Source organism: Meriones unguiculatus (assembly GCF_030254825.1).
Source record: "Meriones unguiculatus strain TT.TT164.6M chromosome 13 unlocalized genomic scaffold, Bangor_MerUng_6.1 Chr13_unordered_Scaffold_33, whole genome shotgun sequence".
Taxonomy (NCBI): Eukaryota; Metazoa; Chordata; class Mammalia; order Rodentia; family Muridae; genus Meriones; species Meriones unguiculatus.
Genome location: NW_026843645.1, coordinates 4736466 through 4755479, shown reverse-complemented (window position 1 = coordinate 4755479; position 19014 = coordinate 4736466). Strand labels below are relative to the sequence as shown.

General features: G+C 36.1%; 1 protein-coding gene across 1 annotated transcript in view; it reads right to left on the bottom strand.

Annotated features, from left to right (window-relative positions):
• Positions 1-19014, bottom strand: part of LOC132650793 (zinc finger protein 120-like) — a 1051774-nt gene that overhangs the window by 741067 nt on the left and 291693 nt on the right. The gene's annotated exons all lie outside the window — the stretch shown is intronic.

The following is a 19014-nucleotide window of genomic DNA, read 5'->3' as shown; positions in this document are numbered from 1 at the left end:
ATGTGTTAAAATGGTGAGGCCTTGCACAAATCTAGAGTCATCATTATCATAAAAGTATCCTTACTGAAGAGGATTTCTGTGAGTATAAGCAATGTGGAAAGGCCTCTGTGTACTTTGGTCCACTGAGATCCAACAGAACTGTAAAACTAGCTCAATGGAAATGACCTCCCTTTTCTAAAGGGGAACGGGAATAGGGAGAATAGGAATGGAGGGTAGTACTGGGGGAGAGAAGGGAGGGGGACTACGATTGGTATTTAAAGTAAATAAACTTATTTATAAAAAGAATACAATGAATATTGAATATCAATTACATGCAACAGTATTATATAATAAGGTGTTTATGGAAGACTTATTGATAATCCTGATTCTCAACATTTACTGTTTTCAATTGCCTCACATTACACAAGAAACTTTTAGTCCAGTGGATGAATATGTAGGGAATGGTGAACTAACACCAGCCAGGAAGTTCTCTGAGAGTATGAAAACAGTGGTAGCCTGTAGAAGTTTCTTTGTGTACACATACCTATTGTTCCAGCGGTACTATTGAAAAACATCACAACCAACACTGAATTTTGAGATATGAGGGAGGAGGCTTTCTTTTCCATGTATGACCCTGCTTCTGGCCTAGATGTGTAACCATGTCAAGGGTGAGTTTTTCTGGAGAGTGTCTTTAGACATAGACACCACCAATCAAATTTGTTAGATGGCCTTTGACACAGATACCCGATCACTCCTCCCTTCAAATATCAGAAAATTTAATTATTTGTTCTTGTTCTTGTTCATATGATAAGAATGTGCTGTTTAATGCAAATCGAGTACCCTTGAATTGCCTAGTATTAAACAATTATCTACACCTATGCTTGGAGCATCCCAGGCACTCCCCAAGGGGTATAAGCTTGTTTTCTGGAATTAAAGTTGAACTTACTTTCTGAGGTTATTCCCAGTGTGGCTCATCACTGTTATGCTTGTAGGCTTTCCAAGCTTTATACCTCATCTTCTGCCCCTCATGCCTTTCTGGGTTGGTTGAAAACAGCCTTCTAGGCAGCAAGAGAATCATGTTCTCTGAAATGCTTGTGATAATATGTTTCAGAGGTTATAGCATTTCAATTTCACATGTTTCTGCATGTGAGATGGTAAATTAAACACTATATTGAGGGCTGGACTCTTTAAAATGAGTTATACCTAGTGTTTCTTTCATGGCTGAGCACTTTTCCAATAAGGTATGGGTGGATGGCAGAGGAGAGTTACTTCCCTTTTGAGTAGGCTAGGGAAAGGGGATGGGGGAAGATGAAGTGAGGGTAGGAGCAGTAGGAGTTGAAGGAGCGACCTTCAACCATCATACATAATGAATAAATTGTGAAAAATAAAATTTTTATTTTATTAATAAAAACAATTAATAAAATAAAAAATACTAAAAAAAAACAAAAGAGCAAAATAGCAAAATTTTGAGTCTAGTTTGGGTTACTGCCCTTCCTCAAAGAGAAGAAAGAAGATATATAGAAAGAAAAGAAAAACATAATCTTTGTCTTTGTCACCTTTCTTCCCTGTGGGCTCACTTGATAATCATTATCCAATGGAGACCATGCTTCTCTCTCTCTGAACTTTATGTTACCATAGCAGTAGGATTCAAACCTGGAACTAATGGCAGAGGTTCCTAGTTAACATATCAAATCAAACCTACCTGACATTTTCTCCCAGCAATCCTTCAGTTCTTCGATGTTGTATGGTCCTCCAGGCTAGTATAGCCCATGCAATACCCTGAATTCTCCTTCCCAGGGCCTGAGCTAACCTCACTTCCCCTTCACCCATATATAGGCAAACTATTTTGGCTACCCGGTCCTGTCAAGAGCCATTCATTAGCAATAGCAAAAGGGCTGTAGAACTCATGGAATGTGGCTCCCCTGTTAGCATAGTCACGAGGAGTTTGTCTTGGAGAAGCATAATCCCTAGAACTGCTTGTCCTGAGGACTTTGTGCTCTTATGTAGCATATCTCTGCTTGTTGCCCTTATGATGCCCATATTCCTCATAACATGAGTTGTATGAAAACTCTAAAGAGGCTTCTAGCCCATCACTGGGCGATATCATTGGCATTTAAAATTAACAATATTTGATCTCTTTCCACCTGTTTACTGGAGCAGATTAATGAATTAACCACTGCCCTTGAAAGGAGCCATAGATGTAGATTGTTAGCAATGACCATTATACTTAGAAACAATTTGGTAAAATAGATTGTTTAACAAGGTCAGGGAAGATGTTTTTGCTAATGGCTCTGATTTAAAATATCTTAAAGAACAATTTAAAGTTAAGAAAAGTACACCGTTAAAAAAAGCCAGGGATGATTTAAGGTTGATGAGCCGAAACAATAGCCCAAGGTAGCATTGGCTGTCTGGACTCCCTCAAACTGGGTCTAAAACTGAGACAGCAGTTGATTCCTGTATATTTGTTTTTCCCCTCAGCTTCTTGATATGATTTAATAAAAATGATTAATGAGTAGATGCACACCCCTTTAAGATTTAAAGTACAGGTGCCAGTACAATGCCATTTTTATTACTGTTTCACTATAGTACTACTTGAGATCTCAGATGAAGATACCTCCAGAAAATCTTTTATTGTACAGGCATTTTTTAAAATCAATTCTGGGTTGTTTTTTTTTTTTTTTTTTTTTTTTTTTTTTTTTGTTTTTCCATATGAAACTGAGAATTGTTCTTTCAAGGTCTGCAATGAGTTGTGCTGGTATTTTGATTGGAATTGCATTGACTCTTTAGATTTCTTGTGGTAGAGTGGCAATTTTTACTATGTGAATCATACCAATCCCAGAGAATGGGAGATCTTCTGATATCTTCCTTGAAGTTCTTTTTTCCATACAAATCATTCACTTGCTTGATTAGAGTCACACCAAGGTACTTTATATTATGTGTGGCTTTTGTGAAGGGGTTTTGTTTCCCTAATTTCTTTCTGAGCCCATTTGTCTTTTATATACAGGAGGGCTTCAGATTTTTTAATTTAATTTTGTATACAGTCATTTTGCTGAAAGTGTTGATCAGCTGTAGGAGTTCCCTGGTTGAATTTTTAGGGTCATGCATGTGTACTCCCACACCATCTGCAAAACAAGTTGGACTCGATTTGGAGAAAAGGGAACCCTCCTCCATTAATGGTGGGAATATACACTTGTACAAGCACTTTGGAAATCAATCTGGTGCTTTCTCAGAAAATTATGAATAGTGCTACTAGAATATTCAGTTATACCAACCATGGGCATATATTCAGAACATTATCAACCATACAACAAGGACATTTGCTCAACTATACTCATAACAACTTTATTGACAATAGCCAGAATCTGGAAACAACTTAGATGTCCCCAAACCGAGAAATAAACACAGAAATTGTGGCACATTTATACATTGCAATACTATTCAGCAATTAAAAACAAGGAAATCAGCAGGCAAGTGGATGCAACTAGAAAAGATCACTCTGACTGAGGTATCCAGAAGCAGAAAGACACTCATGGTATATACTCACTTATATGTGGATATTAGCCATATAATACAGGATTAAAAATACTAAAAGCTAGAGTCCTAAAGGATCTAAACAACAGGAAGAACCCTAAGGAAGATGCTTAATCCTCATTCAGAAGGGCAAATGGGATAGACATCGGTAATGGGGAAGATAGGGAACAGGGCAGGAACTACCACAGAGGGCCTCTGAAAGAATCTACATAGCAGGGTATTGAAGAAGATGGTTAAACTCATAGCCAAATTTTGTGTAGAAAGCATGGATTTATATGGAATATTTAGGAGGTAGAAAGACCTGGATGTGAGAGGCCCTCCACAAGGAGGCCAATTGAGCCCAAAAATATGGGCCTGGGGGGTCCTGTTCCAACCAAGGAACATGAATGAAGAACACCTAGAATCCCTGCTCAGATGTAGCTCATAAGTATCTCAGTTTCCATGTGAGTTCCCTATTAAGGGTGACAGGGGCTTTCTCTGAAATGAATTCAGTGGAAGGCTCCTTGATCAGCTACTCCTGGAAGATGCAGACTTGCCAGGCCACAGAGGAAGAAAGTGCTGCCATTCTTGGTAAGACTTGATAAGATAGACTAGGATAAGATAGTAGGGAAGGAGGATTTTCCCTATCAGTGGACTAGGAGAGGGGCATAGGGGTAGAAGAGGGAGGTAGGTTGTAACTGGTGGAAGATGAAGGAGGGGCTTACAGCCAGAAAACAAGGTGAATAAATTGTAATAATCAATAAAAAAGAAAAAAATGAGTTTTTTTTTCATGAGATGGCTGGACTCAGGCAACTGTCTCTTAAAAACAACTAGAAAGAATAGTATTTCATCTCTACGCATTTTCCTTTTTCCTGTGATACTATATATAATAAATACCCTTAATAAAATTCAGTGGTTTGTCATATATTCCTAGTATTGTAATATTGTAAAATATTGTACAAATCAAATTTTGGTATGTTAAGTGTGTAAAAATAGTTTATGAAAAAGTGGCTTGAATTTTCAAAAGAGCAAAGAATGATTACTCAAAACTCAGGAGGGTGAAAATGGAAGGAAAACTGATGGAAGAGTAAATAATATATAAATAAATTAATATCTCTTACACAGTAATTATAACATTTTGGTTATTGAGATTTAAAAAAATATACAGAGAATATTTCTCAAGTAAACAATGTAAGCTATTATTAATAGCTCTTATGCATGCACCCCAAAGTATTTCTTTATATTATTCCTCTTGTCACTGAAATGTGTTCTTTGACAAGTCATGCCACTACACCCTGATGTTCAGGCTCTAATACTGACTATTCAGTTCTTATTTCAGAGCACTGAGTGCTTATAACCCAGTTATAAGTCAGACAATGTTTCATTTCTGTGTCTAGCTCAGGTCATAACTTGATACATTTTGAGTTCATCCACAATTTCAAAGTAAAATGATTGCCTTTCTTGAAATGTTAAATGTTCTCTCTCACTCTTGCATATACACACACACACACATACACACACACACACACGATACATGTAATAGCAGTTATTGGCAACCCAAGACTTGAAATTGAAAGAGCCAAAAGAGGGATATATGAGAGATTTTGTAGGTAGGACAGAGAAATGAGAAATAATGTGATTATATTAAAAATCTCAAAAAACAAAAGTACATGTTTTCCATGAATAAAATTTGAATAATATATTTTGCACTCATGTGATTCAGGACAATCAAGTCCATTCTCTCTTAGCATACGGTAAGCTTTGCTTCAGTAAACATGAGTGTAGATGTGTGCTGGACCAGTCCAAGTCATCTGTTGCATATCCTCATTCAGTGTGTACAGTACATACTCTCTTTTAAATTGACTCAAGAATTTTAGTATTTGTTTGTGTGAACTTTATAAAATAAAGTTCCCCTAAACTTCTTTTTTGGTCCACTTTCTTCTACTGTCTCCTTCCATCCTTTTAAACAGAGATGCTGTCCAACCTGGATGATAAAGAGTGTTCAGTAGATGCAGCAGAAAAATGGACATTGTTGTCTAGTCCATTCTGTTAGTTCCTGACTTTCTATTGGAGAATTGAACATCCAAGTTGAGAGATTTCAATGAGCAATGTTTATTATTTCCCTTTATTTTGTAGTTATGGTGTGAGGTTTTTGCCTCCTGATTTGATGCTTGGGATTATTCATTCTTTCTCTCTTGAGCGATCAGAAGTTATTCTAAAGAGCCTGAATTTATATGCAAGTTAGTATTTTCAACTTGCATCTTTTAATATCCCTTCTTTGTTTAATATACTTTTCTTCACATTTAATGTTTTAATTTTATGTGCTGAGCACAATTTCTTTTCTGGTACACTTTAATTGTTGTTCTATATACTTTTTGTACTTTTATAGGCTACCCCTTCTTCATTAGGTTAAGGATACATTCTTCTATTATTTTCCTGAAAATATTTTCTAGAATTTTTGATCTGAGTTTTGTCTTTTTTTTCTATTTTTATTATTCATAAATTACTTTTTTGCACTTTTTAGATTTTCTGGATCTTTTGTGCATAGCTATTTAACCTTTCTTTTGACACACTTGTCTTCTTCTTCTTCTTCTTCTTCTTCTTCTTTTTCTTCTTCTTTCTTCTTCTTCTTCATCTTCATCTTTTCATCCTTCTCCTCCTCCTGCTTCTCTTCTTTCTCCAACTCCTCCTTCTTTTTTTCTTTCTCTTCATCCTCCTCCTTCTCCTTCTCCTCCTCCTTTTCTTCTTTTAAAAATAGTCATTTTACTTATATATTTATCCGGATTAAAGTTTTCTGTTCCTCTAATCCTGGCAACTCTTTCCCATATCCTCTTCTATTCTGTCTAAATTCACCCTCATATTAAACAAGGAGAGCTATAATGTATAATAAGAAAATAAAATAGCAAAAAGACAAAAACAAACACATCCAAGTAGGAAAAAAAAAGAAAAAGAGCCCAAGTTGGGAAATGATGTAGACTTGCTCAAACATGCAGGAATCTCACAAAATATTAAACTTGAAACAATGGTATACACACAGAGGACATGTAGCTTTAAAAATAGAAAAAAATCTTCAGCAAATTAAAATGAGAACTATGATAAAAACATTTTAAATGAATGCCAGAATTCCAGGACATGAGAATCCAAACTTGTCAGTGAGGGAAATTTTTGGGCATCTGCCTATTGGAATGTACTCTTAAAAATACAATTAAGAGTAGTCTCTTGGATAAAATGAGTGTCCCTTGGAGAAAACTACATTTTCATTTGCAAACATTTATCAATTAGAGATAGGGCTAGGGCAGAACTCTAAAGGCCTTGTGCATGGTGCCTCAGTCTCTCACAGTTTATCTATTCTTCAGTCCTCTTAATTTATACTGCTTTGTTCTTTGATATCCTCTTTCTTTTCTGGCTCTTACACTCTTCTGGCTGAATTACTGAAGAGCCTGAAGGGCATATTCTGAGGTTTTTCACTGACTGTCTATTTTCTCTATGGGTCTCTGAAATTGTCTCCATCAGATGCAGGATGATACTTTTTTGATGATGGCTGAACAAGATACTGGTCTATGAGTATAGCAGAATGGTGTCAATGGTCATTTATTACTTTTAGTAGAATGTACTATTTGTTTTTCCCCCACAACCATGGGCTGTGTAATTTCCTTTTCTTGATCAAAAAACCAGTGTTAGGTGTGGATTCCATCATGTGAAGTGGGCCTTAAGTCAAACTATAGATTGGTATTTACTCCTACAACTCTTGCACTAATATGTCTTACAGGTAGAGCATTGTTATAGTTCAAAAATTTGGTATCTGGGTTAGTGTTTATATTTCTCCTCTTGTAGTTGCAAAGTACATCGCATATCAAAGTTGCTAGAATGTAAGTGTGAAGGTTCTATGTAAGCACAAGCTCTATTTATCTATGTTCCAGGTAAGTGTAAGTGTTGTCTCCAGCAAGAGGGCATTGTAGTCAATTTCTGAAGAGCATCCTATAGTCTTGGCAAAAGCCTGTATTGTTTTGGCATTACAATCACACTATTTTAACCAGTACCTCAGTTAAATATTACCAGTACTGGATGCTTTACTTAGTGTCAAGAAATTTCCATTTGGGACTTTCTTCTTGTGTGGTGATTTCATTTATATTGACTCTTTTTATAAATATGATTTAGAACGTTTCTATTGCATTAGGTTTCCAATGACCCTTAATTTTACCTGTCTTTTCTCATGTTACCTTTTCATTGCCCTCTTCCTTTCCCAATCCCCTTCAATTCTATCTTTTTAGCCCACTTTCCATTTGTTCCAAGTATTTTATTTCCCTTTCCTATGGAGAAATCTCTGCCTGCCCTAACCTCCAGTTCTTAATCTGTATGTATCCCTGTGGTATTATATTCAGTTGCTTGCATATTATACATCTTGCAACTAATACATATGTAAAGCAAATACATACCCTATTTCTCTTTTTGGGTCTAGATTCTCTCACTCTCAGTTACCTGCAAATCTGCATTTACCTTCATGTTTCATGATTTGATTTTTTAAATGTCTGAGTAATATTTGATTATGTAAATGCACTAGTACTATAAGAAAAAAAATAGAAATACACACTGCAATGCAAGAAATACACATTGGAAAAACAGATAAAATCTTCATAAATGGTGCTGACCAAACTAGATGTCTATATGTAGAAACATAGAAATAGGTGCTTATTTTCACTCAACGTCACCTCCAAATGGATTAAAACCTCACCAAAGTTCATATACAGTTAAAGCCATGAAGTCAGCACAGCTATTTGACAAAGATCCAGCACAGCTGAGCTGCATGTTATAGTAGCCTTCATGCTATCTTCCAGGCTTTGTCTTGATCTCCACTTGCTACATGCTTAGAGGGCTTTCAGTACATGTATGACCTGGGGACATTGGAGCAATGAGAAAATTTTTAATGAATCATTTATGCCTTCACTCTGTGGTACTGCTTCTAAGCTTCCCCAGAAAAATTCTGAGCATACTGCCCCTCTCAGAAATATCAATTATCTGGCCCTACATGAATGTCTTCCTTGTGGAAGTTGTAACTCACATAAAAATGGCAGAGAACTCCTTATGAGACTTCAGCTCCAAGACAGTCTTGAAAAATCTACCCCTATGCTTCCTCAAGAAGAAAATAATCAGAACAACATACTCTTAAAAAGGCAAACAAAGTTTGTAGTGCTAGGAGAGTTGATATCATTGGAGAATAAATACCGCATACTGCTGTATCCTCAGGTGATTACTTTGCATATGAGATTAGGAGTTACATATGATATGCCCCCCATGACTATATGGAGCTGTAAATGAATGTCTGGAGATATCATCACCTTAAACTAGGATCTATAATGATGGACAAAGAATGTTTTGTAAAAATGATTTTAAAAGTGAGGTATTATGACCTCCTTTTCCTAGAAATATCAGCTTTCACAGTATCACTGTAGTGTTGTATGACCAAAATAATGAAAAAAATACTTAGATTTAGCACATAAATAAATTCTACAAAGATATGAGGTATAGACATTGATTTATGCCAGGAATTGAATAATAACTGTTGCTGCTTTGGCCTAAATTGTTTTTCTTGAGGTTGTCCATTAAAATTTGATAATATACTTCTCAGGACAAAGCAATATGTCCAAGGCTGCTTAAAGATTTTTTATTTATTGCCATTGAATCTGAGAATGCTTCCAACCTGAGAATGGGCTTTCAGGCTGTGGCAAATATGCCTCCAGATCCTCAAAACTGTCAGGTTATGGGACTGATGAAGAAAAATGATAGTAAAATATAAGGTTTATCAATGATGACTAAATTTATGACCAAGAGACAGTTAAAACACATGTCTGGGGACAAAAAGGATATCATCTATGTTTTAGAACAATGTGAATCCATCTTTTATTATTGAAATCTGTCTAAATAAAGAGGTACTATGACTGCCAGTCAGTCAAGACTCTAAGTTTCTTTGGACAACCATTTCTGACTCATTTCTGCCCTGCCTTATCCTTCCCTTTTCTCTGGAAACTATCAACTGCTGGGGCTGGTCCCCAGTCTTTCATGACAATCTTTCTTTTCTTTCACAGTAGGGTAACTACTCACAACTGAAGATCTAGAGTTACATGCTTCAGAGTAGATAGGACATGTGATATCTGTTTTCTGGATTTTAGTTACCTAAATCAATATTGTCATTTATATTTCTATCTACTTATGTGCATACCATTTCACTTATCTATATCAGTTGAAGGATATTTAGGTGTTCCCATTTTGTACCTATTGTGAACAGAATAGCAATGAGCATGGTTGAGAAAATATTTTTGAAGGAGTATGTTGAGTCCATTGTGCATATGTCAAGGAAAGTTATAAGTGGTTCATATGGTAGATTTATTTTCATCATTTTGAGAATTCTGCACACTGATTTCCACTGTGGATATACAATTTTGCAAGCACCCTTTGCCAGAGGTCCAGGTTTTTGCCTGTCCAACAGAAGATGTCAACTGTCAGCCTAATTCCTGTTTCCTCCAGAAAAATAAAATACTAAGGGAAAAAATATAGTACCTGTATTATTTATCACAATTACGATTATGTAATTAAAATTTGAATAGTTATATGTCCATGAATTAAAAAGTAACATGTATAACTTACTAAAATGTTTTTTCAGAAGTGGTTTCTATTCTGAAATAGAGTGTATCTATATAACATTGTTTAAATGAAGGGCTCTTTTAGTTACGGTTAGAAATACATTTTATATAAACTTACTAAAAGTAGGGGTAAATAATTTCATTTGAAGACACTAAGGTATTTTATTATAGTCTGGTTATTGGACTTAATGATGGGTGAGTCATGGTGCTTGAGAAAGATCCCCAAAACTATAGCTGTGCTGACAGATAAACACAAAGCCATGCAGGCCAGGACCAAACCCAGAGGATCCTCAAATGACAGGAAGGTCACTGCCATGGGCAGGCACTTGTTTCTCTCAAGGTTTGGGTACTCTTGAATTCAGCAAGGGATACACTCCTGCTGATCTGTGGCGAGAAAGTAAATCAACATCTCAACTCCTACAGGTCACTCCATGTTCAGTGCATGAAGAAAGATTTCCAATGATACTGTGTGCATCCTATCACATTCTCTTTTACTATAGTACCAAGAAGGACACTAAACATACATTATTTGTCATTTGAGGTAATGGTTGCCTAAGGTTTTTTTTTTTCCTAGCTAGATCTATGATTAAAGATGTATTTTTTTGTGTTTTTCTCAGTCAATTGTGTCTTATTTATGCTTTATTCTGTCACCCTTGTTTATCATTAATTTTTACAATTTATTCACTTTGTATCCCAATTTTAGCCGCCTCTCTCTTCTCCTCTAGGTCCCAGCATCCCTCCCTACTTCTCTCCTATCCTTCTCCTGTAGTCCTCTGATAGGGAAGGTCCTATCAGACCCTATCCTATCAGGTTCCTTTAAGACTCCCTGTATCCTATTCATCTGTAGGTTGACTAGGTGGTCCCACCAGGGAGAAGTGATCAAGAAGCAGGCAGCCAAGTTCAGAGACTGTCTCTTCTCCCCTTACTAGGAATCCCATATGGACACTGAGCTGTCTATGTGCTACATCTGAGCAGGGGGTCTAATTCCTCTCATGCTCTTTGGTTGATGCATGAGTCTATGCAGGGCCCCAGGACCCAGATTTTTTTTTGTTTGTCGGTCTCCTTGTGTGACTCCTGTCCCCTTTAGGTCCTTCTATCTCCCACTTCTTCAATAAGACATTTTGTGCTCTATACAAAATTTTGCTGTGGGTCTCTGTATCTGCTTCAATCACCTCTTGAGTGGAGTCACTTAGTGTTCATCTGTGAAAGGCTCCTATCCTGTTCTCTCTCTTCTATGCGTTCTGGCGTCTATCCTGTTTTCTTTTCTGAATGAGAATTAAGCATCTTCCCTATGTTTCTCTGTTTCTCCTTGTACTTTAGGTTTTTAAGGTCTGTAGATTTTAGTATGTCCAATCTATATTGTATGGGTAATAATCACTTGTAAATGAATATATACCATACATGTATTTCTGCTTCTGAGATACATCACTCAGGGTGATTTTTTTTAGTTCCATCCATTTGCCTGCAAATTTCATGATTTTCTTGTTTTTAATATCTGAGTAGTATTTCCTTGTGTAAATGTACCACAATTTCTGTATCCATTCCCCCATTGAGGGACATCTAGTTTGATTCCAGATTCTGGCTATTATGAATAAAGCTGTTATTGTCATAGTTGAGCAAATGTCCTTGTTGTATGGTTGAGCATCTTTCTGATATATGCCTAGGAGTTTTTTAGCTGAGTCTTGGGGTAGCAGTATTCCCAGTTTTCTGAGAAAGCACCAGAGTGATTTCCGAAGCAGCTGTACAAGTTTAGATTTTCACCAGCAATGGAGGAGGGTTCTCCTTTCTGCACATCTTCTCCAGCATGAGTTGTCCCTTGAGTTTTTTCTCTTAGTCATTCTGTTGGGTGAGAGGTGGAGTCTCAGAGTCGTTTTGATTTTCATTTCTCAGATTTTTAAGGATGTTGAGCATTTTAAGTGTTTCTACACCATTCAATATTTCTCTGTTGAGAATTTCTGTTTAGCCTTGAATCATATTTTAAATTGGATTATTTGATTTGTTGGGTTATTTATATATTCTGGATATTAGCCTTCTGTCAGATGTAGAGTTGGTGAAGATCCTTTCCCAGTCTGTAAGCCATCCTTTTGTTCTGCTGACAGTGTCCTTTGCTTTAGGGAAGATTTTCAGTTTCATGAGATCCCATTTATTGATTGTTGATCTTTGAGCCTGTGCTGCTGGTGTTCTGTTCAAGAAGTTGTCTCCTGTGCAAATATGTTCAAGCCTCTTCCTCAATTTTTTTAATAACAGATTAAGAATGTTAGTTTTATGTTGAGGTATCTGATCCACACGGAATTTACTTTTGTGCAGGGTGATAAGTATGGATCTATTTGTATGTGTGGACATCCAGTTAGACAAGCACCATTGGTTGAAGATGTTCTTTTTTCCATTGAATGGTTTTGGCTTCTTTGTCAAAAATCAGGCATTGTAGGTGTGTGGGTTTATTTCTGGGTCTTTGATTCAATTCCACAGATCCACCAGTATGTTTCTATGCCAGTACCACACCGTTTTTACTGTTTTTCTGTAGTACAGCTTGAGATCCAGGATGGAGATACCTCCAGAAGTTTTTTATTGTACTGAATTCTTTTAACTATTCTGGATTTTTTGTGTTTTTTATGTAATGTTGAGAATTGTTATTTCAAGGTCTGTAAAGAATTGTGTTGGTATTTTGATGGGAATTGCATTGAATCTCTACATTTCTTTTGGTAGAATGGCCATTTTGCTGTTTTTTCTTACTGGTCAATGAGTATGGGAGATCATTCCATCTTATGATATCTTCTTCAATTTCTTTCTTCAAAGACTTGAAGTTTTTTATACAGATTTTTCACTTGCTTGGTTAGTCACACCAGTGCACTTTATGCTATTTGCAGCTATTGCAAGGTTGTTTTTTTTCCCTAATTTCTTTCTCAGCCCTCTTGTCTTTTCTATACAAGAGGGCTTCAGATATTTTTTAGCATCTTTGTATACAGCCACTTTGCTGAAGGTGTTTATCAGCTGTAGTACTTCTCTGGTAGAATTTTTAGGGTCACTCATGTATACTGTCATATCATTTGTGAATAGTGATACTTTGACTTTTTCCCTTCTGCTTTGTATCCCCTTGATTTCCTTTAGTTGTTTTACTGCTCTAGCTAGAACTTCCAGTACTATGTTGAAGAGAAAGGAGAGAGTGAGCAAAGTTGGCTTGTCTCTGATTTCAGTGGGATTGATTTAAATTGCTTTCCATTTAGTTTGCTATAGGCTTGTTGTATATTATCTTTGCTGTGTTTAGGCATGTGCCTTTTATCTCTGATATCTCCAAAACTTTAAATATTAATGGAACTTGGATTTTATTAAATGCCTTTCAGCATCTATTGAGATGATTTTGTGGTTTTTGTTTCTCAGTTTGTTTAAGTCGTGGATTACACTGATGGATTTCTGTAGATTGTACCTCCCCTGCATGCCTAGAATGAAGCCTACTTGGTCAGGATAGGTGAGATATTTGATGTTTTCTTGGATTCATTTTGCGAGTATTTTATTGAGTATTTTTGTTTCAATATTCATAAGAGAGATTGGTTTGAAATTATCTTTTTTAGTGTATCCCTGCCTTTTAGTTAGCCTTTGTGAGGTTTAGGTATCAAGGTGAATGTGGCCTCATAGAATGAGTTTGGTAATGTTCCTTATTTTTCTGTTTTGTGAAATAGTTTGAAGAGTATTGGTGTTACCTCTTCTTTTAAGGTCTAGTAAAATTCTGCGCTGAAACCATCAGGCTCTGGGCTTTGTTTGGCAGGGAGAATTTGATGATTGCTTCTATTTCATTAGGGCATATAGGTCTATTAATTTAGTTACCTGATCCAGATTCAACTTTGATAAGTGGAATCTAGCAAGAAAATATTCCATTTCATTTAGATTTTCAAATTTTGTGGCATATAGACTTTTAAGGTAAAACCTAATGATTTTTGAATTTCCTCAGTGTCTGTAATTATACCTCCTTTTATTTTCTGATTTTGCTGATTTGTATAGTGTCCCCCTGTGTTTTAGTTAGTTATGCTAAAGGTTTCTCTATCTTTGTCATTTTCTCCAAGAACAAGCTCTTGCTTTTGTTTATTTTTTGAATTGCTTTCTTTGTTTCTAATTTATTGATTTCTGCCCTAAGTTTGATTATTTCTAGCCATATACTCCTCTTGTGTATGTCTGCTTCCTTTTGACTAGGTCTTTCAAGTGTGCTGTTATGTTGATTTGAGATGCTTCAGATTTCTTTATGAAGTCACTTAGTTCTATGAACTTTCCTCTTAGAATTACTTTCATTATGTCTCATTAGTTTGGGTGAGTTGTGCCTTCATTTTTGTTAAATTCTAGAAAGTCTAATTAGTTTATTTTTTCCATAATCCAGCTGTCATTGAGTAGAGTTCACTTTCCATGCATATGCAGGCTGTTTACTATTTTTGTTACTATTAAGGTCTATCTTTAGACCATGTTTTTCTAATATGATACAAGGGATTATATTGGTATAATGTTTTTTTTTTTGGATGTATACAATTTACCCTTGTTCATTCAAATGCTGATTTCTCTATTCCACTGCCTGGTTTCAATGCAAATATTGCATTGTGATGCTTTTTTCTAAGCATCGCCTGTCTCAAGTTTGCATAAACATGCCACCATTTGTTCTCTATATTGTCAATTAAAACAACCAGCCCCAATACTGAATAATGGAGAGGATAAGGTGAGACATCCTGGTCCAGAGTGGGAGGAAGAGAAAGGAGACAGGAGAGGAGAGGAGGAGAATCTGCAGGAGAGGGCTTGGCACCACATGCAGAAATTAACTGGAACTAAAATATCACAAAAAGCAAGTATGATGGGTGAATCTGAATCCTAGGAATCTCTGCGGGCTTGGAGGTTTAGGATGGAGTAACTGTTAGCCAACATTGTGCTCTAGGTTAATTAATTAAATCCTAGTCTCTGTGTGGTGATTTGGTTATACAGCTGTTTAGGAATAACCACTGCTTAACCAAAAGATTTATCAATAGTAAATATTAATAATCTACAACAAATGGCACTCAACTAATCTAAGTATCCACAACCTTTAAATCCTACTTTAATTTAATTTGGTGGGGGAGAGGAATAAGCTCTCAGTGATACAACCCAAACTTTAAACCTAAAAACTCCCAGATAAATTACTGGCTCTTTAAAAGAGACTCTTAAACATGCCTCAGAGCAAAAGACAGCCTACTGTGGGCAGACCTGAGACTGAACAAAACTGGTTGCAACTACAGTCTAACAGGATGAGAGATAAAACAGACTTCTTTGAGCTTGGCTGATAATCTCTTCTACAGTTTTAAGACAGAAATAAAGGAAAGTTTAGAAATTATGACCATGGTTACATTCATATTCCTCAATTTAACTTTAAAAATTGATTTAGCCTTTTATGTGTTCTCAAAGGCAAAGGCTTTCGAAAAGATACTGGAACAACACAAAGAACAAGTAGAACAATATGAAGAAAAAAATGAAGGTTGGAAACAGGACATAAAACGAGATACAAAAACTTACAGAACATGATAAACAACAGGAAAAGAGGGCAGAGGTTTTAGAAAATATACTGGAAAACACAAAGAACAAGTAGAACAATATAAAGAAAAAATTAAAAGTTAGAAGCAAGGCATAAAACAAGACATTCCAGAGATTATTGAACAAAACAAAAAATAGAGAGATGGGTGTAAAATATGGGTACAGACCTTAAAAAAAGAGTTTAGAATACTAAGTAATACTCAGGCAGACGCAAAAGATAATAATATAGAAAGCCAAACAAAGTTGGTTAGAAAACAAATGTTAGCTTATCCAGTCAGTGTACAACAGAGACCAGCAGATGATTACCCACAGGATTACCATGAGGCTGAATGGCACCCTGTGGAAGTGCTAGACCTGAGAAAGTTTAAAGAGAGTGTCACCAATTTTGGAATGCATTCACCATTTGTTAAACAAATGCTGACTTCCTGGCCAATCAGTATAGTAATCCCAAAGGACTGGGAGGATATGGCAAAGACAATAAAAGAACCTGAGCCATATTTACAATGGCTATCATGGTGAAGAGAAGAGGCTAGAGAGACAGCATACAAAATAGAGCCAGGGCTGTTGGTATTTTTAAGGAATGGCTGCTTGGTGATGGCCAATAGGCTCACACAGAGATACAAGCTGTATATAATGAAGAAACCTTAGTATTATGTCACCTAGCAGCCTTAAATACCTGGGACAAGGTTGAGGGATCAGGGAAAAGGCTTGAGCCATTCTCTCAGGTCATACAAGCTCCAAGTGAAACATTCACTAATGTTTTGCAAAGCTGGGGATACAAGTATATCAGATCCACTAGCTAGAAAAGCACTAATAGAACCTTTAGCTTTTGAAAATGCAAAGATTTTGATTGTAAAGAGGTAATACGGCCATTAAAAGCAAGGTGTGCACAAATAGACGAATGTGTTATAAATAGGATTGACATCAGACCTCAATTTGACCTTGATAGGAGAAGCTACCCCTAAAAACATTGGGAAATGTCTTAATTTTGATGAGCAAGGTTGCTGCAAATGGAGTTACCAGGAAAAACAAAATAATTCAAAAAGGGAGCCTATACGTCCTAGAATATGCAGAAGATGTGCAAGGGTTGACATCGGATAAGTGAATATAGAGCACAGATAAATGGGGTAATTCTTTATCAAAAAATGCCTGAAGGGGCCTGTCTCAAGCCCCAATACAGGACAGGGATACTCCTCCACAAGAAAGATAAACACCACTGCTCTGGGAATAAACATTAAAAATTTCAACAGTGAGGCCAGGGTAGGTTTTATAGGTAAATAAATAAAAAAAAGGAAGGGAAGGGAACAAAAAAGCAAATATATTGGCAAACCTCTATAAATGATCATAGGGCAAAGTTAAAGATAATTTTAAATAGCATTGAAATTGAATGTGTGGTGGATACTGGGACTGATGTCACAATTATTACTTGTAAATCCTGGCCTCCAAATTGGCCACTTCAGGAGGTGGATATTCAATTCCAAGGAGTTGGGACTTTATCTAAAGTGAAACAAAGTGTTAGATGGTTTAAATGTACAGAACCAGAAGGTCAAATAAGAAAACTAAGACCATATGTGGCTGAGATAGCCATAAACTTATGGAGAAGAGATGTGTTACAATAATGGAAGACCCACATTAACATCCCCCCATGTTATGAGGCAAAAAACAGGTAATACTCCTGATAAAGAAGCTAAAATTATTTTAAAATGCCATCAAAAACAGTTTCAGACTGTCCAGGCTGTCCATAAACAAAATACAGCAGAGGCCATTTTTTCAACTGCCTGTTGGAAAGCCACTGCTGATAAAATTCCCACAGCCTTACCACTAAGGTGGTTGGAAAACCAACCTATTTGTATTGAACAATGGTCTATGAGTAAAGAAAAATTACTGGCACTAGAACAGCTAGTCCTGGAACAACTGGAGGCTCAGCATATAGAGGAGTCCAACAACCCTTGGAATTCTCTGGTATTTGTCATCAAGAAGAAATCTGGCAAATGGAAGATGTTAACAGATCTCAGAGCCATTAACAAAATTATTCCAGCAATGGGGTCATTACAATCCGGAATCCCATTGCCTTCCGTGTTACCTAAACAATGGCCTATTACAGTGATTGATATAAAGGATTGCTTTTTCACAATTCCTTTACATGAGTATGATAGGGAAAGGTTTGCTTTCTCAGGACCCACTTTGAATAGAAGCTGTCCAATAAAGAGATACCACTCGAGGGTCTTACCACAAGGGATGTTGAACAGTCCTACTTTGTGCCAATATTTTGTACAACAACTGTTGGAGGTAATTTGTAAGCAGTTTCCTCAATGAATAATTTACCACTATATGGATGATATCTTATTGGCTGATTCAGATAGAAAAACATTAGAAAATATATTTGATGAAATAAATAGAACTTTGCCTTGTTGGGGTTTAGAGATTGCGCCCGAAAAAGTACAAAGAGGAGATTCTATTATTACCTAGGATACAAAATAGGTCTACAAAAAAACTCAACAACTTGGAAGAACCCAATTAAAAACTCTCAATGATTTTCAAAAAATTACTGTAAGATATTAACTGGCTATAGCCTACATTTTGTTTAGCTACTCAAAGCTAAATAACTTATTTTAAACCTTATATGATGATAAGGACTTTAAATGTCCAAGAACGTTATCAACTGAAGATGAAAATGAATTGGCTCTGGTAGAAAGGAAATTACAAGATGCATATATAGACCATATTGATCCAAAGACGGCCTATATTTTGGTTATCTTGCTTTTCACTCATTCTCCCACAGGAATTCTAATGCATAAGGTGGACTGTGTCTTAGAATGGGGTATTTTTGGTACACAAGCAAAATAAAAAAAAATTAAAAATCGATATAGAAAAGTTCCTGAATTACTCTTAAAAGGAAAAATGAGACTTCATCAGTTGGCTGGAATAGATCCAGCTGGAATTGTGGTGACCTTTCCCAATGCTGAGATTGTATCATTATGGGCAGTGAACGGATATTGGCAAAGAGCTTGTTGTGAGTTTTTCGGAGAAATCAGCAACAGATACCCCAAAATCAAGTCACTTCAGTTTATAAAAAGAAACAATTGGATTCTTCCTTATATAATAAAAGGAACTCCAATTTTTGGAGCTCCCATATTTTATACGGATGCCAATAAATCAAAAATGGCAGGTTCTAAGTCAGAAAATCTGAGTAAAGTGATGGAGAGTGCTTATGATTCAGTTCAAAAATCAGAATTATATGCAATTCTCTTGGTGTCATCAAATTTTCAAGAATTTCTTAATATAGTCACTGACTCTCAATATGCAGAAATTATTGTTCTACGTATAGAAACTTCTGATCTAATTCAGG